Source organism: Sinocyclocheilus anshuiensis, unplaced genomic scaffold (genome assembly GCF_001515605.1).
Source record: "Sinocyclocheilus anshuiensis isolate Anshui unplaced genomic scaffold, SAMN03320099.WGS_v1.1 scaffold1345, whole genome shotgun sequence".
Lineage (NCBI taxonomy): Eukaryota > Metazoa > Chordata > Actinopteri > Cypriniformes > Cyprinidae > Sinocyclocheilus > Sinocyclocheilus anshuiensis.
The window spans coordinates 42268-49010 of record NW_015549627.1 but is presented as its reverse complement, the minus strand read 5'-3'; the positions used below and the strand labels follow the sequence as shown (position 1 = coordinate 49010).

Here is a 6743-nt window from a genome sequence, read left to right as displayed (position 1 = left end):
ACGAATTGAAGTAGAAATATTATGTAACTGTAACTTTATTATTGTAAAAACTTCAATAATTTTAACCTTCTATATTATAGTAATGTAGTACCAACTGACTCTCATGTATATTTTACAGCATTAGTTGAGAGATTTTTTTTCCTTGAAAATTTGGCATGTACTGTACCTGATATATATCCAAAATAATCGATATTGAATCGAATCGAATCGCAAGCATGTCAATGAGAATTGACAAAACCCAGCCCTAATGTCTAGCCATGGTGAACTGACATTTGACCTGGAACTTTGAGTTGATTTGAGTGGATTATTTTTTTAAAAGATGTTGATTCTCATTTTGAAATTTAGAAATTTGTCATGAAATTTATACAACACCTGTGAATAATGTTGTTTTAACATGTAATAATGTTACTCTACAGCCCCCCCCGTTTAATTCGATGTTAGGCATTGAGGAGATGCTTTCTTATCTAAAGTGCACATATCTTTCTTTTCTGCAGTATCTGGCCACTAGAGCTTACAACAAAACTCTTCTAATAGAAAAATTATTGCAGCGCTTCTTTTGTGATGAGCTAGCAGAAAGGCGAAAAGTACATGAAGAAGAGATGAAATAATTGTCAAAGTAAGTTGGCTATAGATATAATGGTTTTCCTAACTCTTTTCTGGTCGTTATGCTGTCAATGTGACATTTTTAAAATTAGTCAATTATTGTATCTTGTTCATGTGTACATATCGAAAAAAAATTATTTTCTTCTTGTTTCAGCTTGAACCAGGAAGTGCCCATCTTTGTTTGCACTATGGCATTTCCTACTATTCCCTGCCCACTGCATGTTTTTGAGCCTCGATACAGGCTTATGATTCGCAGATCTATGGAAACAGGAACCAAACAGTTTGGCATGTGCATTGCTGATGAACTAAAAGGGTAAGAGGCCTTGAATCAATTTAAAGTGTTGGGTCTACATCGATTTTCTTAATAAGGGAAATCTGTTCTGTTTTGCATTTCAAAAGGTTAATACATAAAGTGACTGTTATATGTTTGTGTCTCTTTTTTATTCCAAGTTCACTACTGCAGTTGGAGTTTTGTTATTGCATTTTATTTTTTCAAAATATTACAGAAAAATAGAAGCTTAATGCAGAGAAGATCTTGATTAGGTTAAAACCAAAACCAAGCCATTCACACAGAATGCATGTTCTGTACATTTTCGAGATGGACAACTGTGACTGTTGCACTCGCATCTCGCACGAGATGCATACAAAAGCCATGTAAAGTTAAAAGAGGGGTTTTATTCCATTCCATTCCATTGCGTCTCATATGTTTTTAAATGCAATCTGTGTGATCAGTGCTTCGGCTTTTTGCATTAAGCTATGCATAAATACCTGTTGCTGTTTTGTTCATAATTCTTTATAATGTTTATGCAATTTACAAAATTATATTTGATTTATATATGTAAGTTTAGACATTATGCACTTTTTGTTAGATCATTTTTTGTAATTTGTCATTTTTTCATTGCATTTAATAAACAATTTAATGCGGTGCATTATTTAGCTTATTGCGCCCTCCTGTGGACTCAGGAGATAAGCCAAAAGTTTTCTTAAAACTAATCTGCATATAAAATATAAGAAAGGAGTTTTTTTTTTTTTTTTTGCGTTTGACTGTTAAAACTATTTGTTGTTTGTCTTAATAAACTGGGTAAAATAAAAAAAGTGGTTACATTTAAACCTTTTTTCCCCTATAGCTCTGTTTAAAAAAGGTTTTAAAAATTTCAATAATTACTAATTAGCAGGGGTGTGGACTCGAGTCACACGACTCGAGACTCGACTCATGCCAAACACAATATCACCAATTTTTAAAAAGCATTATGAAAAAAATGACAAGTACAGAAATCTCAATAAGGAAATGTATATTTCAATATCAGGAAAAAATCATTTCTTTCTGTACACAGGATGAACAATCTACTGTGTTAATTCATTTTAATTAATTTAAAACTATTAAAATTGTTTAACATTTGTTTAACATTGTATTAACATTTTAAAGACTCAACTAAAATTTAAGCAACAGCAAGCAAAAATTTGATTAATGGATTATTCAGTCAGTTATTCAAGTTCTCCATTCTATTAAAATTGGGGCTACTCGGGGAACAAACACTCCGTGTGTGTGTGTGTGTGTGTGTGTGTGTGTGTGTAGGGTGTGCGTTTGTCTGTGTACAGAACATTGTCAGCTGGCCTGGGCGCAGCTCCCCCTCCTCCCCCAACCGTTGTATACTAAACTAACTGGGAATTTGGGAAATTAAATTAACACTTTACTTCATCCTGATACCTTTGCTTGCTACTGGAATACGTTTCCCAGATTCCATCTCTGTAGCATCTCTCTAGCTAGCTGGTTTAGCTAGCTGCTAGCTACTGTGAACTTATGCTAATGTTATAACCTCCAGTAGTCCACATTAACACCCATTTCTCATTATAGCATATATTATCCCTTGTCATTAGACTTATAAAGTCCCTAAATACATATTTCCTCCATTTGAAGACTGTCCCAGATTACCCAAAGCATGCTGTCCCACATTCTCAATCATATTTGATAATGTGGGACAACAAAAAAATGTTTGAAAGAAAAAAACTAAAATACATTTCCAACACTTTAATACATATTTTGTTGCTTGAATATATCACAAACATAATTTGACAACAATTAGGAACATTGTATTATTTATGACAGATTTATGTCCTTAACATTCATCTAGTCAGAATCCTATGTCACTGACCTTGTCATGCAATTCCCAGGGGAGCTTCTTGATTGACAAGTGCCCCGCCCCTTTCTGTGGAATCACCCCAATGAAGTCATGTGATTTCAGTCACATGACATCTATGCTAAAATTATAGTAAAAGTCCTGTTGACTAAATTTTGTTAGAACAGGAAATAAACACACTGGAGTTTAGGTGTCCCGTTTTACTGGAAACTGTAATGGACCCTGTTGGCCTCTACTGGTAATAGGTTGCCTTCTATTGGTGGCTTGTTAAAACCAGTAAATCCTAATGGAATATGTCCCAAAACACACTACAGAAAACCATTTTTAATGGTTCAAAATCGATTGTTTGTAAAGTTATTTGTTGTGGAATCATTACAATTTTCTGTGATGGTTCTATTGGTTTTTTTTTTTGTGTGTTTCTTTTTCAGTAGAGACATAAGCCTATATCTGTTTGTGGCTGCTGTGTGTCATATGACATATTTTAGTTGACATTGTTATAGATTACATCTAGATTGCAGCGATACATGACATGGTGAAAAATTACTGAATGAATAATAGGCTACTTAAAGTAGTTTAAGATGAATTTTAAAATTGTGCCCTCTAAAAGCACAAGTGGCCCCTGTCTGGCCCCCCCCCAGTTACTGTGGTCTAGAACCGCCCCTGGTAATGCCTCCTAATGTTACTGTGTCTGTGATAGATCCTTGCAGACACCACACTCATACAGTAACAAGGTCACGCTTATAGCACAAAAATATTTGCAAGAGCTTGATTACAAGTGTTTAAAGTTTAGTTTTTGCACTTCATAGTTGGACATTAAAGTGTACATCCACAGAAGTGAATCACTTGCTCTCTTGGTTATTAGAGGATTAAAGGGATAGTTTTTACTCACCCACCCTGTATGTTGTATGACCACCTTACTGCCTAGGAACACAAAAGGAGAAATTAAAAAAAAAAAAAATACTTGCTCGCACTTCAGTAAATGATGACCACCTTCAAGCTTTAAAAAAATCAAAATTCAGAGACGTCCGGAGGTAGACGAGGAGGTAGTCGCGTTTCGTTTACGCTCTCACTCATTTTCATTTTATTTGCACTACACGCAAGTATACTTTGAAAAGGGATACATTTGTCTCTACTAATACCCTGCATCTATGGTTAACCGATTTGTTTGAAAATGACAAGCAAAAACGCGAAAAAATCAACGACAAGACCGACGCGGCTCGACAGTCCCAACCTAAAGCAAGCTATGGTGGCCGCTACTAACCACACAAGTAACAGCCGTGCCTAGCAATCTTTGACGTCAGAGGACAATACGCTTCTTCAGCTGGTTAAATCTGAACTGATATCCTCCCGCAGTCAGATGGCAGATACTATTAAAACAGAGATGGCGAGCTTTCGCTCTGAGATTGGATTGATTGTTGAAAACTTCCGATCAGAGGTCAAAACCAAAATGGATGCTTTACAACTGGAGATAGCGGGAAAAATTCATTCCATACTAAGCAAACCAGTATGTCTGACACTATGGAGAAAATGGAAACAACACTCAACTCTCACCACGACTCGCTCGAGACAATGGAAACCACAGTTTCAACTTTGAAAGATCAAATACAGAAGTTGCAAGAGCAACAACAAGACCTCGAGAATAGGAGTCGTAGCCAAAACCTGCGTATAATTGGCATACCTGAAGACGCGGAGAAGGGCCGGCCCACTGACTTCATGTCTGGATTCTTTTAAGAGGTGCTAGGTGAAGATTTACCTGACCTTCAATCAGTGGTGTTAGATCGCGCTCATCGTGCCCTAGCTCCGAAACCTTGCGCCGGCGACAGGCCCAGAGCAATGATCGTTCGTCTCGAAGCGTCAAGATTCTCCAAGCCTCCAGGAAGCGTGGTGAGCTTACATTTCGCGGCGCACGGGTCATATTTTCCCTGATATGAGGGCAGAACTGAGCCGCAGAAGAGCAGCCTTTAATTCTGTGAAATTCAAGCTTAAGCAGGCTGGGATTTCTTACGGCATCCACCATCCGGCAGATTTACGGTTCACTTTCGATAACACTAGACTTTCTTTTTTTAAGTCACCATCAGAGGCGGACGCTTATTTTGAGCAACACATCAAAGCAAAAATGGATGCACTCGTCTCTGAATAGTTTTTCAGGACGCCCTCGATGTCTGCTACAGTGTGTTTGGTACTATGCAGGACATAAACATTTAACAGTGCTTGTTCACTTTTTTTTTTACCTTTTTTATTTATTTTTTTGTTAAACTGGACATATTCATTCTGTCACTGAATTTTACTTTTTTTGCCTCTTTCTGGACAGTGGAGACTTACTGGTTAAAGACTAATATGGCTTTATGAAGCTCTTTTTTTTCAATAAGACAAAACAAAATTGTGTGTTAGAAGACATTTTAAGATGTTGAGCATTTGGAAGAAGTCCTATGCTTTTGAGAACGTTGAAGGTTAGTTACATGTTTTTTTGCTTCTCATTTGGGGAGCCGTTTGGTGGGTGGGTAGGGGTCAAGGTGTTCATTTGGCATTCAAACTTGTTCATGTTTACTTGTGCTATTGTGTACAGTTGTTAGAAACATCTCAGAAGGAGGCTGGCATCAGTTTTTCACCCATTAAACAATGCTATAATCCTGGGACATAGCAGATTACTTGAAGTGAACTTTGTGAGTTGGAACGTTAAAGGGGTTAACCATATCATTAAGTGCAATAATATCCTTAACCATTTAAAGAGACGGGAGGCAAATATATAATTTCTCCAAGAAACTCACTTAAAATCAGCTGATCATTATAAACTACAAAAATCTTGGGTGGGGCAAATGTACCACTCAGATTTTCAGTCAAGATCCAGAGGAACCGCAATTCTTATTAGTAAAAACACCCTGTTCTGTGTGAGTAATGTCCAAAGTGATAGAGGGGGAAGATTTGTAATAGTAACTGGTTCATTATATAATGTTCCCTTGATATTAGCCAATATCTATGCCCCTAATTGGGACGATGTATCATTTATTAAAAAAAAAATCTTTACCAGTTTTTCCAATTTGACTACACGTAAATTAATCCTAGGAGGAGACTTTAACTGTGTGCTCCACCCTACTTTGGATCGGTCTTCAAAAACGCCTTACAATATAACTAAATCCGCCATGTTTATGAATACTTTTTTGGAGACCTATACATTTTCTGATCCCTGGCGTTTCTTATATCCAAACCTTAAGCAGTTTTTTTTAAGTCTTTTTTCTCCCCAGTGCATCGTTCATATTCACAAATTGATTACTTCTTAATAGATGATAAACTGCTAACTTCTGTTACTAAATGTAAATACAACCCAGTCTCATAAAAATACGTACCTCTGGGTGCTTTTCTGCAACACCGTTTTGACGGGAGGGGGGCCGTTTTGAAAAAAAAAATGTTTCTGAAAGTAATTTTCAGATGCAACGGGGGAAAAAACGGGATAAACACAAACATGAAACTTGTAAATAAAATAATCTGATATATAGCCTATGTACAATTTAATAACATATAGCCTAGTTTGATATATGAATTGGGTGTTCGTCAAAGATTGCATGCGGTCGGAGATTCCCGTGTTTACAGCTCCATAAAATAACCTACTGGAAGCTCTGTAGTTTTGCTGTATAGGCCTATAGATAAAAATATTAAAATTACAAACACACAACATTTTGAGTTACTTCCATTTCTGAAAAAAAGAATGTAGGCCTAGTAATTGATGTTATAAATACACACGCCTGATTTTTGTTTTAATTATCGATCGTACATAAAAAAAAAAACATTTGCAATCAAGACAAAAAAGCCAGAAGTGAATGTAAACCAGATTTGGCCCAGACTCTGTTGCTATCTGTGAAGCCAAGCATAAGAATAGCCTACTAATGTAAATTTGTTAACCCACAGTAACAGATTTTAACAGATTAATCGCATATTTTCGTTTGCTGCATGCTTTTAAAAACACAATAAATGTTTTTTTTTTTTTTTGAGGAAAATAAAAAAAAA

At 36.1% G+C, this 6743-nt stretch overlaps 1 pseudogene; it reads left to right on the top strand.

Annotated features, from left to right (window-relative positions):
- LOC107659524 (LON peptidase N-terminal domain and RING finger protein 2-like) overlaps nucleotides 1–6743 on the top strand; it is a 54194-nt pseudogene that overhangs the window by 36441 nt on the left and 11010 nt on the right.